Genomic DNA, 18,513 nt, shown 5'->3' with positions numbered 1-18,513 from the left:
ATCAATCCAGACTTACCAGCGCCTTTCCCTCACCTCCGCAAGCAGCTGCAACATATTCTCCTGCCCCCCCAAGCAGCTACTGGTTGCCACAGCAGCCCGTGCGCCCACCTCGCCAATATTTCCAACAGTCTCCGCCCGCTGTTCTCAATCCATGGCGCACCCATGACAATCGGCCTATCTGTTATTCGTGCGGCCTACCTGGGCATGTAGCACGGCTTTGCCGTCGGCGTGGATGGTATCCTTCGGATTCTCCGAGGGCACAAAGTAACGGTTTCGACTCTCCGTCCCGTTCTGCTACTGCCGCTCAGCCCTTCGAAGCCTCGTCTCCTCTTTCCCGACCCTTCAATACCCGTCGGTCTCCGTCTCCCCGTCGGCGTTCTCTGTCGCCGCTTATCCGTCGTCCTGAAGCTATCCGAGAGGAAAACTAAGGACCGCAGTTCCGGAGGCAAGAACTGCGATCTTAGCGAACTCCTCAAGACCTCATTTATTTCCTGCGAATGTCCTTGAAGTTTATGCAGAAGACATTGCCGTTCATGCGCTTGTAGACACGGGAGCAGCAATATCAGTGATTTCGGACCAGCTTCGTCTTACCCTTAGAAAAGTAGCGACGACTTATTCAGCCATTTCATTACGTACAGCAAGCGCTGCGCCGATTGAACCCTTAGGGAAGTGTACCGTGCGTGTTGTTATAAGCGGACGCTTTATACCATATTGAGTTCGTTGTTCTGCCTCGCTGCTCCCATGCCATGATTTTAGGATGGGACTTTCTGTCCTCTTATCATGCCGTTATGGATTGCGCCCGTGCTGAACTCGCGCTGTCGCCATTCGGCACCAACGTTTTTGAAGATACTGATGACACTTCCGGTCGTGTGTTCGTCACCGCCGACACCGAAATTCCTCCATACTCTGCCGCACTTGTACCCGTTTCCTGCGTTGGGTTTTCCGACTCCACAGTTTTTTTCACGCCGTCTAAGCTTGTTACTCGCCGCCATCCTTTCTTGCTTCCTTTTGCCCTTCTTGCCATTCGACAAGGTTCGAGCGCACTTTATGTATCAAACCTGTTTCCTTGCCCTGCTAGGCTGCTCCACAATGAGTGTCTTGGTTATGCCGACGGAATCGAAGCAAGTTTCCTTTACGATGTGCCTGACGACCCGGCTTCTCCTCCGGTTGACACTCTGGGCCTTCAAGTTTCTCCTCCCACGCTGCCGTGTGACCCAACATTTTACCAAAGTATTGATCCCAACCTCACTCCAGCGCAGCACGCCCAGATCGTCCATCTTCTAGACCGCTTTCGCACGTCATTCGACCTACAACAATCTCGCTTAGGCCGCACTTCTACTGTTGTCCATCACATCGACACCGGCAACCATGCGCCTTTACGCCACAGGCCGTATCGTGTATCCGCCACGGAGCGTAGCGTGATCGCTGAGCAAGTTGCAGACATGCTCGAACGCGGTGTCATACAACCTTCGCACAGTCCCTGGGCTTCTCCTGTAGTGCTGGTAAAAAAGAAAGATGGCACAATTCGCTTTTGCGTGGACTACCGGCGACTTAATAAGATCACACGCAAGGACGTTTATCCGCTACCCCGTATTGACGACGCGCTAGACTGCCTCCAAGGCGCTGACTTCTACTCATCCTTAGACTTACGATCCGGGTACTGGCAAGTGCCAGTGGCTGAGTCAGACCGTCCAAAAACGGCCTTCATCACACCTGACGGTTTATTTGAATTCACCGTGATGCCATTTGGCCTGTGTAATGCGCCTGCCACATTTGAAAGAATGATGGACAACATCTTGCGCGGCCTCAAATGGCAGATATGCCTATGTTATCTGGACGACATCGTTATCTTTTCACCGGACTTTCCTTCCCACTTACTTCGACTTGAACGCGTCCTAAAGTGCATCGCCGATGCTGGCCTCCAGCTTAACTTGAAGAAGTGTCACTTCGCTGCCCGCCAGCTGGTCATCCTCGGCCATGTCGTGTCGAAAGAAGGTGTACTCCCTGATCCGGCGAAACTACAAGCTGTTGCCCAGTTTCCCCGACCAACAACTTTGAAACAACTGCGCAGCTTCATTGGATTAGCGTCATACTTTCGCCGTTTCATCCGCAATTTTGCCTCTATAATAGCACCTTTAACGCAGCTTCTTCATGGTGGCCACAACCTTTCAACCTGGTCACCGGATTGCGATGCCGCCTTCACGAAGCTGCGTCGTCTCTTGACGTCACCACCAATCCTGCGCCATTTCGACCCGAGTGCTCCAACTGAAATACACACGGATGCCAGTGGCGTTGGCCTTGGGGCCGTTCTCGCTCAGAGAAAGGCTGGCTTCGATGAGTACGTTGTTGCCTTCGCCAGTCGTGCACTCACTAAACCTGAATCGAACTATTCTGTCACAGAAAAGGAATGCCTGGCTATAATTTGGGCCATAACCAAATTCCGTCCGTATCTTTATGGCCGCCCGTTTGACGTCATAACTGATCACCATTCGCTGTGCTGGCTGTCGTCCTTAAAAGAACCGTCCGGTCGTCTTGCTCGATGGGCCCTTCGACTGCAGGAGTACGACATTCGCGTGCTGTATCGTTCTGGCCGAAAACATTCGGATGCGGATGCCTTGTCTCGTTCGCCGCTAACAGACGAGGCTAGCTTCCCGAAGGCTTCATTGTCCGAGTCTTCCCTTGCTGCCACGGACATTCTTCTGGAGCAGAAGAAAGACCCATGGATTGTGTCCATGCTGCGTTTTTTGTCCAGCCCATCGACACCCACTACCAATCGCGCATTACGTCGCCAAGCACATCACTTCTCCATTCGCGACGGGCTCTTGTACCATCGCAACTACCTCCCGGACGGCCGCAAATGGTTGCTTGTCATCCCGCGACACCTGCGTTCGGATATTTGCGCAGCGTTCCACGACGATCCCCAGTGCGCGCATGCAGGGGTACTGAAGACATACGCGCGTCTACGCCTTCGTTACTACTGGCGGGGGGGGGGGGGGATGTATCGATTCATCCATCATTATGTCCGCTCCTATATATATATATATATATATATATATATATATATATATATATATATATATATATTATAATACCGAGACCGATCAAGTTGTCCAGCGCTGTTTATTCCACCAAAGGCAACGCCCCCAGCTCACGCGCGAAGAAGTCGAAGAACAGTGAAGATGATGATGGCTATGTACAAATGAAAACGACGAAGTACGTTAATAGTGCTTACACTAACTTCCCCCCGTCATGGAAGCGGCCAGCCTGGCCGCAGATTAGAGATTATCTAAACGGGGAGTGAAGGGCTTCATCCGCGAGACGTGAACAATTTCAGCATTCCGGCGGCGCCGGTCAGTGACGGAGTGTACTGGGCGAACGAGATAGTTCACTGCAGATGTTTGCTGCACAACGGTGTATGGGCCAATGTAGCGTGGAAGGAACTTCTCACAGAGGCCTGGGGTGCGGACTGGAGTCCAAAGCAGGACTTGGTCTCCAGGGTGAAAACGTAGGTCACGGCGTTTGTTGTCGCAGTAACGCTTGCGCTCAGCTTGGGTAGCTTCTGTGCTTTGCCGGGCGATTTGACGGCAATGTGCAACTCGGGCGGCGAAATCTTCCGGAAGCGACGCGTTAGGCGAAGAAGGTGCGAAAAATAGTTCTCTGTCGAATATGGTGGAAGGAGATCGTCCATACACAAGGAAGAAAGGGCTGTAGCCGGTAGTTCGTTGAATAGCAGTGTTATATGCGAATGTCACAAAAGGAAGAATTTTATCCCAGTCAGTGTGGTCAGGACGGATGTACATGGAAATCATGTCAGACAGCGTACGGTGGAAGCGCTCAGTAAGGCCATTGGTTTGCGGATGATAAGTGGACGTAGATTTGTGGACGGTATTAGTGGCTCGAAGAACTTCCTCGAGGACTTGTGAAATGAACGCCTTGCCACGGTCACTGAGAAGAACGCGAGGAGCCCCATGGCGCAAGACGATGGCGCGCAAGAAAAAGTCGGCGACCTCAGAAGCGGTGCCGGATCGCAGAGGGGCAGTCTCGGCATATCTTGTTAAATGGTCGACCGAAGTGACAATCCAACGGTGACCGGAGGGTGTCAACGGCAAGGGACCATATAAATCAATGCCAACAAATTCAAAAGGTGCGTCCGGGCAAGGGAGAGGTTGTAGTAAACCGGCAGGAGGGGATGTCGAGCGTTTGCGGTGCTGACATGACGCACAAGAGGCAATGTATTTGGCCACCGTTGAGGATAGGCCAGGCCAGAAGCAGCGGGTCTTTATGCGGTCGTAAGTCTTGTGGAAGCCTAAGTGGCCAGCCGATACATCGTCGTGAAGTGCCTCTAATACCCGCAAACGAAGGCAGCGAGGTAGAACTGGGACCCACCGGTGACCTGTTGGGTGGTAAATGTAGCGGTGTAGCACGCCACCTTGAAGGCGGAATTGTCGAAGTTGGCGTCGCAAGCGGCTGTTGGGCGGTTCGGCGAACCCACTAAGGCGATCCATGAGAGCTCGACAGTAGGAGTCGGCCCGCTGAAGCGAGACGAAATCAGAGCGTGATGAAAGCGTAACTTGGTCCAGGGATGTTATCGAGAGTTGGTGAGAGGCAGGCGTAGCATCGGAACGACGTGGTTGGGAAGACGACGGCGCGTTACCTGGAGAGAGTGAGAGTGGGCAGCGAGACAATGCGTCTGCATCATGATGGTGTTTTCCAGACTTGTACGTTATAGTGAAGTCATATTCCTGCAAGCGGAGTATCCAGCGTCCTAAGCGTCCTGACATGTTTTTCATTGATGACAGCCAACACAGAGCATGATGGTCGGTGACGATGGTGAAGTGGCGGCCGTAAAGGTATGGGCGAAATTTCTGAATCGACCAAACGATAGCCAGGCACTCTTGCTCTGTAATGGTGTAGTTCCGCTCAGCTGGAGAAAGTGTTCGGCTGGCATATGCTATGACTTGCTCTTTAGATGCTGTATTACGTTGCAGAAGTACTGCGCCAATACCTTGTGCGCTTGCGTCAGTATGGAGTATGGTGGGGGCACGATTATCGAAGTGGCGAAGCACTGGTCCGGAAGTAAGATGCCGCTTAAGAGCTTGAAAAGCCGACTCGCAGTCGCTAGTCCACGTGAAAGAGGCACCGGTAACCAGCAGCTTGTGTAGAGGAGCTGCTATTGCTGCGAAGTTGCGTATAAACCTACGAAAATATGACGCCAAGCCGAGGAAACTACGTAGATCTTTCTGTTGCTGGGGGCGAGGAAACTGAAGAACGGCACTAATCTTGTCGGGGTCAGGCTGGATGCCATCTTTTGAGACGACGTGACCCAATACTTTTATTGTTTTGGTTGCAAATTTGCATTTTTTTGTATTGATCTGGAGACCAGCATTCGCAAGGCACTTGAGAACTTCGTCTAATCGTTGAAGATGTTGGCTGAAGTCAGACGAAAAGATGACAATATCGTCCAGATAACAGAGGCATGTCTTCCATTTTAGACCACGAAGTACGTTGTCTATCATGCGCTCAAATGTGGCAGGAGCATTGCAAAGGCCAAAAGGCATCACGTTAAATTCATAAAGGCCATCCGGTGTAGCGAATGTGGTCTTTTCTTTGTCAGTCTCGTTCATCGGAATTTGCCAATATCCTGATCGAAGATCAATGCTGGAGAAATACTCCGCCCCTTGTAGTGTGTCCAAAGCGTCGTCAATTCGAGGTATTGGATATACGTCCTTGCGTGTGATCTTATTGAGCGCTCGATAATCCACGCAAAAGCGAACTGAGCCATCTTTCTTCTTTACCAGGACCACGGGAGACGCCCATGGGCTAGATGAAGGTCGTATTATCTTCCGCGCAAGCATGTCAGCGACCTGTTGTTCAATGACCTTTCGTTCGGACGGCGATACACGATAGGGGCGTCGTCGTATTATAGCGGAACCTTCGGTTTCGATACGGTGTGTAGCCGCAGGAGTTTGGCTCAACACAGAGGAACAGCTATCGAAACAGGCTTTGTGTTTTGCCAAGACCACCATTAAGGCTTCGGACTGCGCGGCTGTTAGGTCAGAACCAAGAACGGCTGGAGGAGGGAAAGAATCATCCAAACCTGAGGTTGGTGCTGGCGATGAAGAAGGGCAAAGCGTGACTAGAGAGATTGGTTGAGTGTCGGCGAGGGTTGCCACAGTCATCCCTTTGGGCAGCATCACAGGATCTGGGGTCGTGTTGCAAGCAGACAGAAGGGCGCGGCCGCGTGAAAACCGGACGAGACAGGTGGCAATGAGAATTCCGCGAGAAGTACAGCGGGAAGAAGGGGCGACTAGGGCGTCTCCGTCGGCGATCTGACTGGACGTTACGGCTACAACGTCTTCGTGACCAGGACGCAGGACGTAGTCTGAAGCGAGGACCAAGTTCACGCATGAAAGTGAAGAGTCCGCAACAGGTTCAAGCTCTGTATCTGTGATGTGGACAACTTCTTCTCTACATGAAATGACGGCTGAAGCAGAATGTAGGAAGTCCCAACCAAGTATAAGTTCATGGATACACGTTGGAAGGATGATAAACTCGATGTGGTGGCGTATGCCGTCGATGAGAACACGAGCAGTACACTGTCCGTCAGGGTGAATGAATGCATTATTAGCGCCACGCAAAATAGGTCCAAGATAAGGCGTTTTTACTTTACGGAGCCGGGAACACAGATCACTCCGAAGAACAGAAACGGCGGCACCGGTATCGATGAGAGCTGATGCGGGAACACCTTCGACAGTCACAGAAAGCATGTTGGCCGGGCGAACAGGAGGAATTTTTGAAGACCGATAAGAAGCAGTTTCCCCTCCAAAAACTGCAACAGTTAGTTTTCCGAGTGCTGGTCGACAAAATGGGAAGTGGGACGAAGTGGTGATGTAGAGCGCCGGTAAGGGGAGGGAGAACGACGTCTGGCCGAACGGGAACTATGAGGCAGATTGGGAGCAGCTGGTGGAGACGGAGAACGCTGTTGAGGGAATGAGTGCGGTCCGGGATAGTAGTCGTCTGATCGGCGAGTGCGGTCTCTTTCGTGCTCAGCATAGCCTCGCCTTTCATCCTGCTGGCGCCGGCGGCAGAAGCGAGATATATGGCCGCGTATGCCACAGTAAAAACAAACCGGACGAGGTGGACGCCACTGAGGGTACGATGGCGCAGCAAGTGCTCTGGTTCCCATCGAAGCCAAATGGTCATAGGAAACGCCAGTAGGCACGGAAGTCACGGTAGGGGTGGGTAGCGAAACAACATCCGCGTAGGTAGGGGTGGAGCGCGCTACCGGAGCAAGATGCGTCGTGGGTGTAGTCATCGCTGTCAACTCCTGCTTTACGACCTCGCGCAAGTCGAAGGTGGGGGTTGGTGCGCAGGCAGCAGGGGGACGCTTTAGGTCTTGTAGTTGAAGCTCCTCGCGGATGATGGTGCGGATAAGAGCACGTAGATCTGGAGAATGAGCAACCTGAGGATCGCTGCTGTCATGTGGAAGACGAATAGACTGCAGCTCGTCGAGGCGTTGACACGTTGAAGTGATGTCTTGGACAGAAGCCGGATTTTGCACGATTAAGGCGTTGAACGCGACAGGCCCAATGCCTTTTAAGATGTGGCGAACGCGTTCGGCTTCCGTCATGCTAGGATTCGCACGGCGGCACAGAGCCAAGACATCCTCTATGTATGAGGTGTAAGACTCTTGGGGAAGTTGGCGGCGCGTTCCCAGCTTCTGTTTGGCGACTTCTGCACGGCCAGACGAGGAAGCGAAGATTTGCCGCAGCTTCGAGGTAAACGTGGACCAATCCGCGATGTCGGATTCGTGGTTGAAATACCACGTCTTTGCAACACCGGTCAAGTAGAAGGCGACGTGCCTCAATTTCTGGGTGTCGTTCCACTTGTTACAAGAACTCACGCGGTCGTAGTGGTCGATCCAATCGTCTACGTCATCACCGCGGAGTCCCGCAAAGACAGGGGGATCGCGCTGAGGGCTCGTCACAGTCCAAGAGGGCGCCGCAGGTGGGGTCGTCTGTGTGGTAGGGTTTGAGGCGCCGGAAGGGCCGGGGTCGGAAGTGTCCATTGTTGTAGGGGTAGTTGGGTGCAGGCGGCGACCGGAACGGAGCTCCAGGGAGGACGGGAACGCGAGAGGACGTCGGGATCTTGACGTACCTCCACCACTTTATAATACCGAGACCGATCAAGTTGTCCAGCGCTGTTTATTCCACCAAAGGCAACGCCCCCAGCTCACGCGCGAAGAAGTCGAAGAACAGTGAAGATGATGATGGCTATGTACAAATGAAAACGACGAAGTACGTTAATAGTGCTTACAATATATATAATAGCGCGTGTGCGTGACCAAAAAAGAGCGACCGAAAAATCACTCGAATTAGAAATGCCATGTACAAGTGTCAAGCATGCAGCGCGATTCTCAGTGATACGGTCTTGGGATTCTTGTTCTGCTACTACTGGCCCCCCGTCACTTGACAATGCGCAGGAAGTTCTCTTCTCGATTGTTTTTTTTTGGGCGTAAATATTAAAATAGACAAGCTGCTACACTAGCGATTTCGAATGGCTTTGCCTGTCCGGACACTGTTTCCTTCAAATACCATAAAATGTGGTTAGAAGCCTGCCAAGGTGCGCAAATTCCCAGTAACAAGCATTCTGTGTGAGAGAGAGAGAACAAACAAATACTGAAGCCAAGAGAAAGAGAGCGACTTCGCACTAGAGATGCCTAAGAGAAGAAAGCGGCGCAGAACGCGTGCAGACACAACAACTGAACTAATAAGGACTACATACTTACATTCACTATGACGGATTTTAAGCGAAAGTGAGAGCCACTGTCCCCTGCAACCGCAACGGGAGCAAGGCTCAGCGCATATTCCCTGGATGTTAGAAAAACGCCAGAGCTAAGACTTGGATCCTCCTACAAATAGGGCCTCGCGAGCAACATCAGTGGTGGTGCGGAGCTTGGAAACACCTATTTGCCACTGCATCGAAGTCGTGTTCCCATCACAGCGCGAACACTGAAACTGGCGTTGGCCATGCTACTATTCTGCATAGACGTTGTAAGATACCAGATATTGCTAAATTCGTCATCTTGTCAGCTCTATCTAGCCCGGAGGGCCGCTACAACCTCTTTGATTGACTCAAAACGCCACCATTACAGAATTCGGCAGTACGGCGGAATTTGAGACTGTCCAGAATAGCATCCCCGCTGGATTCAGACGGGTGCTTCACAACGGCAACGGCTTCACGGCACTGATGAAGCCAACGTGGGGAGGAGCAGCGCTTTCAGAGCTTGTCGTCCCGCCGGGGAGGGTAGAAGGGGCCGTGTTTGCGCATGGGGAAAAGCCGACGAGGGTTTAGCGCTTATCCCTTTGACTGGTGCCTGAGGCAGAGGGCGGAGTCGTACTGCCCATCGAAAACTCAGCGTTTCGCCTGTTTGATCACGGAATTAGCCAGCTTTGGTATCCACTCGCTTCTTGCACCGGTCTCCACTCTTGGAAACTCGCTGACACAACGCTCGCACTGGTTCAACTTAGATTTGGCAGCCCTGAAAGAAAAAAAAGGTTTACTTCATCCAACTGCTTCTTTGAGGTTTGAGGCTATGTCTTGCAGTTTTGATCTGTTATGCTTCACTAGCGTTTTCTCTAACAGTTGTTCGGATAACTATCAACCTATGTTCTTTCTTATTGCGGTTCTCATTGTACATTGTGGGAAGCATTTGAAAATTTTCGCTTTTCTGATCAGATAGCTAAACTTCAGGCCTATCCGGCTAAATTCCCTTGGCTTCATCTTAAGCCTTCGATTACTACAAGGGCTCCATCGAAGGAATGGGACCCATTTACGCAGGCTATGGATGGGCGTGGCACTCACGAATTTCTATGCCTTCCGCATAGTGATGGACCACACTGCAACCAGCAACCACTGCAGTGAAGCGGGAACTATCCAGTCTGTCTCATTCCATGCCAGTGCCCGTGATATTATGAACAAAAGCTTTCGCTTCCTACAGTGACCCACAAGTTGAACGACCGGCCTCTGTCGGAAGCGATGCTCCAGAAATGTAGATATCCATTATCCGTCTGCGCAACATCTATTACAAAGAAAAAATGATGAGCTGACAGGTCATAAACATATTCCCCCTCACCCAGTTTTCGCCGCTTGTGCAGAACATAAATATGACATATCATTCCATCAGAGAAGACGGTGAAAGGATTACGTGCTTTTTGCGACGCGAAGGACTCAGTGAACGCCTATATACTGCAGAATTCTTTTTCTCCGTCCTCCATCGTTTTAGTCAACATTCTTTTTATCAACCGTGTGCGCATTAGCAAAACAATTGAAACTTGCATGTAATTAACCTCTCTGGCTTCTCTGTCCATGCATCGCTTTTCCGCACTCTTCTCTTAAAGAGAGTAGTATATATCGATCTAACAAAGCATGACTTACACAATACTTGCCACAATGCGCTAGTGGAAATGACGTTCAGATGCCGAGGACGATGTCATTGGTTGGATTACCAGTGACGGTGGCCGCCCTCCAATGCCGGCGTAATGTCATAAATAAAATGCACAATGCTCGTATCCTGTACTTTGGGTCATAGATGGTTACGCATAGATGGCTGTTACCAAAAGAACTACACACAGTCTATTGCCACCGACCTTTTAAATCCACAAATTGCTCGGCCCTTGGCTATTAAAGACAGCAAAGCGAAAATTCCAATCAACGCAACTTAAACATTTCTTTAAGAAACAGGCATACTAAATGTGTTCTATGTTTTGCATCGCATAGAGAGGGAAAGCTCTTTATTGAAAAAAAAAAACAGTGTCTAGCAAGCGAATTTTCGCCTACATGCTACTCTGCAAGGAATGCGACGAATGAGGAGAAATCGGTGAAAGCGCGAAGTTTAGAAGCATCGGATAAAATGCCGTCTTTCGAAACGACGTGTACGAGTTTGGTACGAGCTAGGCTCCAAAGCGACATTTCTTCATATTAAGTTTGCAGCCTGCATTAGTTAAGCGCTGCAAGACCTGCTCGAGACGGCACAGATGAGAGGCGAAATCAGTAGAAAAGCCGACCACGCCATCAAGGTAACATAAGCACGTCTTCCATTTTAGACCATCCGTTCAAAAGTAGCAGGGGCATTGCAAAGCCCAAACGGCATAACTTAAAATCATACAGGCCGTCTGGTGTTACAAAAGCTATTTTGGGCAATGGGCCGGAGCCATGGGCACTTGCCAATAACCAGAATGCAAGTCCAGCGACGAAAACTACGCCGCGCCTTGCAAAGTATCGAGAGCGTCATCAATGTATGGCAAATGACATAGACATCTACGCGTTATCTTGTTAAGACGGCAATAGTATCATAAGAAGCCAACAAATATTGGCACCAAGGACAACATGGGGGAATCAATTGTACTTACTAAATGAATAAAAGAAATTATGAATTACTGGAAATGAAAGCGGATGAAAAAACAACTTGCTGCAGGTGAGGAACGATTCCACGTCTTCGCATTACGCGTGCGAAGCTCTAACCAATTGAGCTACCGTGGCTCTCTCTCCCCGGGCCCTTTCTTGGGTATTTATGTCTTACTACTAGAACTAACCTTGGGAGTGTTAGCCAGCGCCACCACTCACAAACCTAGGCGGCGGTTGTGGAACATCCTTTCTGCCGCAGGCTTCACAAGTACGTGATCTTTTTGGGTGAAGGCAACTGGTCAATAAACCCACGCATGCTACCTGAAGTCATCAATGTTGCCGGATTCGAGACCCTCATTGTGTAATAAACGAGAAAAAAGGGAGTTAACCGAGGGGCCCCGCGGTTAATGTGCACTTTTTCTTCTCGTTTAAGACGGCAAAAGGCCACGCAAAACCAGATGGACCCTCCTTTTTTTACAAGGACTACAGGGGATGCCCAGAGACTGTTAGAAAGTTGAACTCCGTGCTGAAGCATATCACTGACTTGGTATTCAATGACACGGCGCTCTGTGGGGGATACGCGATAAGGTCGTCGGCGCAGCGGCGCGTGGGTGCCCGTATCGATCTTGTGGTACACCGTCGATATGCGGCAGCAAGGTCGCCTGCTGAGAATCGAGTATAAAGAAGTGCTTGCTAAGCAGGTAGAAAAGCTGGGAACGTTGTGCGGGGCTGAGGTTGGTATCCATAGAACTGTCGAAAACGCCCAGCGTAGACAGGGGCAAGCAGGGCAACAATCCAATTTATTGATCTCGGAGCAGGTGCCATCAAGAGGTTCGTCGAAGATGGTCATCGAGCGAATGGACTCAATACGTCTAAGGCACTCACCGCGACGCAAAGGGCGAAGCATAATCGTTGGAGACAAGCATATGAATGAAGCCCCAATTGACAGGGATAACAGGGAAGATAACATCGTCGGTGAGCAAAAATATGCGACGGTGTAAAAAGAGCAGTGGTATCTGTAACACAGTCGGAGCAGGCAGTCCCAATCAAAAATGTGTGCGGAAGTATCCTAAGGTCGTCAGCAACGAGCACCTTGTCACCGGAATCATCATCGTTATCTAGTTGGGCATCAGGAAACGGCAAAAATTTGACTTCGGCGCGAGAACAGTCAATAATGGCCTTGTGATCGGAAAGGAAGTCCAATCCCAAAATGACGTCGTATGAGTATGAAGAGAGAGCAACAAAATCGACTGTGTACGTGAGTCCTTGAATGGTGAAGCGGGTAGCGCATGCAGCAAGGGGGGTAATGTGCTGTGCGCTTGCTATACGGAGTGACAGGGCAGACAAGGGTATCATTATTTTTCTGAGCGAGCGACAATGTTCTTCAGTAATTACAGAAATGGAGGCTCCTGCGCCAACTAGTGCAAGTGCAACAATTCCATCTAGAGATACTTCGATAACGTCCGTCTGAGATGAGTTAGGCCTTGTGCTGATGTACACAGCCTCAGTTATTGCCTTTGGAACTGCGGCGACTAGTTTTCCTCTTCGATAGAAGTGGGAGGACGATATTCGTAAAGCGAACGGCGTCTTGCAGATGTCGAGCGGCCATTATGGGCAGAAGGACTGGCGGTGGGCAGGGAATTAGGATGTGATTCACGAGGCGACGAGAAGAACAGATATGAAGGGGCATATGAGGTCATAGTTTGGTCAAATCGGGGAAGCCATTGGCGACGCCGACAGAACCGTGGCACATGACCAGGGATACCACAATAGAAGCACACTGGGCGATTGTCGTGCATGCACCATGGTTCAGTGTTGGCTGGTAACTTGGTGGGAAACGCCGGGGGACATTATAATAAAGCGGGCATTGATGACGAGAACGTCGGTGGCACGGTCCGCCCTACACCTTAGGAGTAAGTTATAGGCACAGGCGCCGACAGCTGTACACGCGAGAACAGAATGACCTCAGATACTTGCTCCTGTATTAGTTGCCAAAGGTTTGGAGTCAAAGATGGTGTAGAGCTTGGAACGGCAGTGTGTAGAGGCAGCTGCCAAGCGACTTCGGCACAAATGAAGTTTGATCTCGCTGAGCCGAAGGCCATGATCGGGAACTGCGGTTAAGCTCGAAACTAAGGCACCCTGCGTGCAAAAACACCGAGTCATTGAACGTTGCTTGCGTAGTTCATCATAACTCTGGAAAAGATGAGCGACTTTGACGAAGATCTGCAGGTCTTTTGATAGGCACATTTGAAAGGCATTGTCTTCGATGCCCTTCAAGATATGACGGATATTTCCAGATTTGGTCATTGATGCATTGACGCGCTTGCAAAGGTCGACTAGGTCTTCTATGTAATTCGTGAAGTTCTCATCGGGCTACTGGGAACGGTTGCGCAAGCGCACTTCGGCATGAAGCTTTCGCACCACGGAGCCACCGAAAACTTGCATGAAGCTCGTCTCGAACTCAGACTAGGTGCGAAGGTCAGACTCGTGGTCGCGGAACCACATGTTCGCAGCGCCCTAAAGGAAGAACACTGCGTTGATCAACTTGTGAGCATGAGTTGAAGTCATAGCGCTAGATTTACACGGACAAGACGATAGGACGTGCGCTCATCCAATTTGTTGTGGACGGCCACGCGTTGTAGGATGAGAGCCAATTCGTCGGAGCTGCTCAAGATTACTGGATCCCATCGGTGCAGCGAGCCAGAACAATAGAAGGGCGGGCGAGGCCGCCGGTGGTGTTTGGCTAGCGTCGTCAGACATGATGGGCGGCAACTTTTGACTGCGGAGTTCCAGGGTTGGGAAAACCTAGCACCCTCAATTAAATATGTAACGCGATTTAATTAACAAGTCAGAACGATACACCGGCAGGCCTGTTAATCGAACGTGAGGCACCGAGGGCGCGACCTCTGTTCTAAATCGAGGCACAGACGATGCGCCTGAAGCACACACCTGTCTTCTTCGCTGCATTTAATTAGATTAAACATGTCAATGAGAAAAGTATAAAGCAACATGAAAAGCTCCCAATAGAGTTTTCTGCTGCTGAATACGTGCTACACAAAAGTTTTTTACCGAGCGTGAACGAGCCGGCGAATACACGCAAAGTGCCTCGAGCGGCCAGTAGCGCTGCAATTTTGTCTGTATTCGCGGGCTTTTTTTACACTTGGAAAAAAAAAAACCTTCTCTGTAGCGCGTACTGAGCAACAGAAAGCTATATAGCAAGTTTATCACGTTGCTCTACAATTTTCTCATTGGCACTTTTCATCTAATTATAATATCCAAGCTTATTAATTTCTTACACCTAGTTATGTAATTAGGTGGAAGGCAAAAGATAACATGAGTACCTCCAAGCGATGGCAAACAACTTTACCTTGGTTCTGTCCAGCTACGTAGCATTTGCATATTTTTAAATCTTGGTGCATGATATAGTTGGGATACCCTGTATAAACATATTGTAGCTCACATAGGCATGCTCTTCGGCGGGGTGAAAATTTAAGCCCTATCTAGAGATACAATATTTCAATAAAGAGCCTTATATTTGCTCTAACGAAGGTGACGCTTTTTATGTGTATTCAAGCCGTGTCAAGCGATACTTTCAAACACAAGAAAACATGGTCCATTCTACTCTGCGAAGGAGGACGACCAGCGAAGCTTTGCAACAAACGACAAAGAGCTAACACATAATTTTCATCAAAGGAACGAACACAGTTATTTATTTATTTATTTATTTATTTATTTATTTATTTATTTATTTATTTATTTATTCATTTATTTCAGTACCCTCTAGGCCCGGAAGAGCGCTAGAGAGGGGGTGAGTGCAATGCTAAAATAGAAAAAAATTCAGAAGTACAGAGTGCAGATTTCCATACAAAGATATTGGTGCTATTACAAAAAATAAAACCAAATACAAAAGTACAGAGTGCAAGTTGTTAAACAAAAGTAGTGGTGCTATAGGTTAGGTAGTCAATAAGTGCTGATTTGAAAGATGGCGCGACCACAGCTGAGGCAATGGAAGGGGAAAGGTGGTTCGACTCGCTGCAAGTTTTTTGGCAGCAATGAGTCGAAGAAAACGTTTACTGCCACAATAGGGGATGGGTACCTTGAACTGGTGGCCAGTGCGATATGATACGTAGGAAGGCTGGAAAAGACGTTCACTTTTTTAGTGATGGGTAAAAAAAAGATTTTATGAAACAAGGCCAGCCGAGAAATTTTTCGCTGGAGAAGTAGTGGTGGTGGTGGTGGTGGTGAATTGTAGCAACAGGCGGGTTTAGCCTGGCGAACAAGGCCGGAAATTGCTCCGCCTGAGCGTCTCGCACAATACCGCTGAAGGGTTTCACCATATGTCCATCAAACCAGTCTCTCTTAAGAAATCGATGAGGAGACGTGAAGTTTCTTTGCGCGCTATAACTGATCCCTCGGGAAATATAAGGTGTTGCAGGCGCGCATGCGGAAGGTCCTTGTTTGCAGATTCTTCAGAAGAGTGTCTCTTTCATCTTGGAATTGCTGGCAGGACCACAAAAAGTGCTCAATGTCTCATGTCTCGTTGCATGCCGTACAGTTCGGAGAATTGATTCGCCCCGTTTTAAATAACCAGGCCGGTGTATTAGCAGATCCTGTCCTTATTCGATATAGAAGTGTGGCTTCCTTTCGGTGCAATCTCTTGGTTACGCAGGGCATATGCGGTGGAACCCAAAGCGACGCAAAGTGATTTCGAATGTCAGATTTTTGCACTTGATTACTCTTTGGAGCCTTGATTTTGGGAGGATGATAGAGCGCTGCGTATGCAAGCGCATCAGCTTTTTCGTTTCCTGAGATACCAATGTGGGAGGGAATCCACTGAAACTTTACTGTGAAGCCTTTGTTGTAGAGTTCTTTCACGATGGCTAGTGATTTGCGTGGGAACTTGAGGGATGGCAAACCATGGTATACTTGTTGTAATGCGGCCTTTGAGTCCGTAAGGACAACCACATTCTGCGGAGGCAAAGTCTTTAGTTTGCGCAGAGCAGTAGCTATTGCTACGCCTTCCACGTGGTCTGGGCGTCTGGAGAAGTAGATCTGGCAGTCGAAGATTTGATTTCATTAAGAAAAAGGTAGCTGTACGATTATAGTTAGAGGTAAAGACCACTACATGATTGCTATAAGCCTGGGTTAAAAGAACTTCGGCTACCGTGAAGGTTTCCTCCCGTCTATAGGAGCGAGAACTCTATCCCCATTCGCAATGGTCAACACATTATTTCTGCTGAACTCGGCATTTCATTCATCGAACACGGAATGAGTGCTGCCAGTACGCTGTCAGAGACTGTAAATTACTGTCAGCTTGAAGTGATCCCATCAAACTATAGTGCTCTATGTGCGTACATTCTATTTCGTCATCGCATTTACCGCGGCCACCTTAAGCGGTGAGATACCTTCCGTTGTGTAAATATTAACTGCATATTTAAGCAAACTTCTAGCCCTCCCTTCACGCACTGAATAAAAAATAAACCTTCCGAGGAAAAGCAGTAAAAATTTCGTATGCAAATGTGAGAGAACGCCCTAATCGCGTTTATCTCGGAGAAGCTGTCAAAAACGCTCACTCTGCACGTCTGGCCTTAATTTCGTTACCATATTTCGCCGAGCAGACGACCTGGAGCGAAGAAACAGCAGAAAAGGATGTTTTAAAAATATACCACAGAGACTCTAATATCTCTCGAGGATTTCGCGTAATTAATAACTGCTGGCCAGCGCTGGATTGTGGGAAAGTGTGGAGAGGAATGGAGGAGATATTAAATTCCTAAACGAGCTTTCCGATCGGGGCGTTTCTTATATCCCGACTGTCTGTGCAACGGGGCCAGCCCTGTTATAGTCCACGGCTGAATAATTTTGCGTGCGAGCCTATCTGGAGAAATGTCGCCCACGGCTACCGCGATCCCAAATTAGGCGCTCGGTCGCCGGGAAGGAATGTGTCGTAAATTAGTCGCTGCCAGCCAATATTCCTTTCTTTTTCTTCTCCACGGCGATCTTCGGGTGAATGTCCCTGCGTGGGCAATGTAAATGGTCTCTTTCGCAGATTTGCTCGAGAGAGCCACAGTTAATTGAACGAAATGAAAAGCGACAGCTGCTCAGTACTGAGTAGGACAGTGACTTGTCTGACTCGCAGCCGAAAACGATTTGGAAGAAATTGGCCTAACGTAGTCCGAGAATCTTCCGACGTAGTTTTTCTCCATAGCCAATGAGAAAATGAAGGACAAAATTTGCATAATTAGCCCGTACAATGAACGCACAAATATTAATAGAGCGCCCTATCAGCTTGCGTAAACTTCTAGACGGCAATTTTCTCTGTAAATTTCTTTCTCATGGTCAGGGCTCCTTCTGATTGACCTAGGTAAACGTACTCCTTCACAGACTCTAGAGGCTGACTGGCTATCCTGAACTCTTGTTCGCTTGCCCGGCTATTCATGATTGTCTTAGTCTTCTGCATTTTAATCTTCAACCCTACTCTTACACTCTCTCTGTTAAGGTCCTCAATCATCTGTTGTAACTCGTCTTCAGTGTTGCTGAACAGAGCAATGCCATCTGCAAACCGAAGGTTGCTGAGATATTCGCTGTCGATCCCCTAGGCCTTCCCAGTTTAATAGCTTGAATACTTCTTCCAAGCACGCAGTGAATAGCATTGGAGAAATTGTGTCTCCTAGTGTGACCCCTTTCTTTATAGTATAGTAAGAAGCCAAGAAGCAAGGACATCAAGGAAAACATAGGGAAAATTACTTGTACTTGCTAATTGAATGAAAGAAATTATAAATTAATGGCAATGAAAGTGGATGAAAAAACAACTTGCCGCAGGTGGGGAATGATCCCACGTCTTTGCATTACGAGTGTGATGCTCTAACCAATTGAGCTACCGCGGCGCGGTTTCCCCATCCACTTTCTTGGGTATTTATGTGTTAATGGAAGACGAAGACGAAGTGCTTCTCTTGCGGAACACATCTCGCCCGTCTCCGTGCTTTTCAGGACTTCTCACTGCACCTGTGGGGTCTACCGCCCCCTCCATCGCGGTGATGGATGTGCAACACCCCGAGGACCCTCCCGGTTCCCGTTCACCCGCGGACATCGGTTCGAGGAAGCGAGGAA

General features: G+C 49.3%; 1 protein-coding gene and 1 non-coding gene across 2 annotated transcripts in view; one reads left to right on the top strand and one right to left on the bottom strand.

Annotated features, from left to right (window-relative positions):
- LOC126531404 (cell adhesion molecule 3-like) overlaps positions 1-18,513 on the top strand; it is a 486,943-nt gene that overhangs the window by 124,441 nt on the left and 343,989 nt on the right. The window lies entirely within an intron of this gene.
- Positions 18,218-18,290, bottom strand: TRNAT-CGU (transfer RNA threonine (anticodon CGU)). The gene has a single exon. It is a non-coding gene; the product is annotated as a tRNA-Thr (tRNA).

Source organism: Dermacentor andersoni, chromosome 5 (genome assembly GCF_023375885.2).
Source record: "Dermacentor andersoni chromosome 5, qqDerAnde1_hic_scaffold, whole genome shotgun sequence".
Taxonomy (NCBI): domain Eukaryota; kingdom Metazoa; phylum Arthropoda; class Arachnida; order Ixodida; family Ixodidae; genus Dermacentor; species Dermacentor andersoni.
Note: the sequence above shows the minus strand (reverse complement) of the source record. Positions and strands in the feature narration are given on the sequence as shown.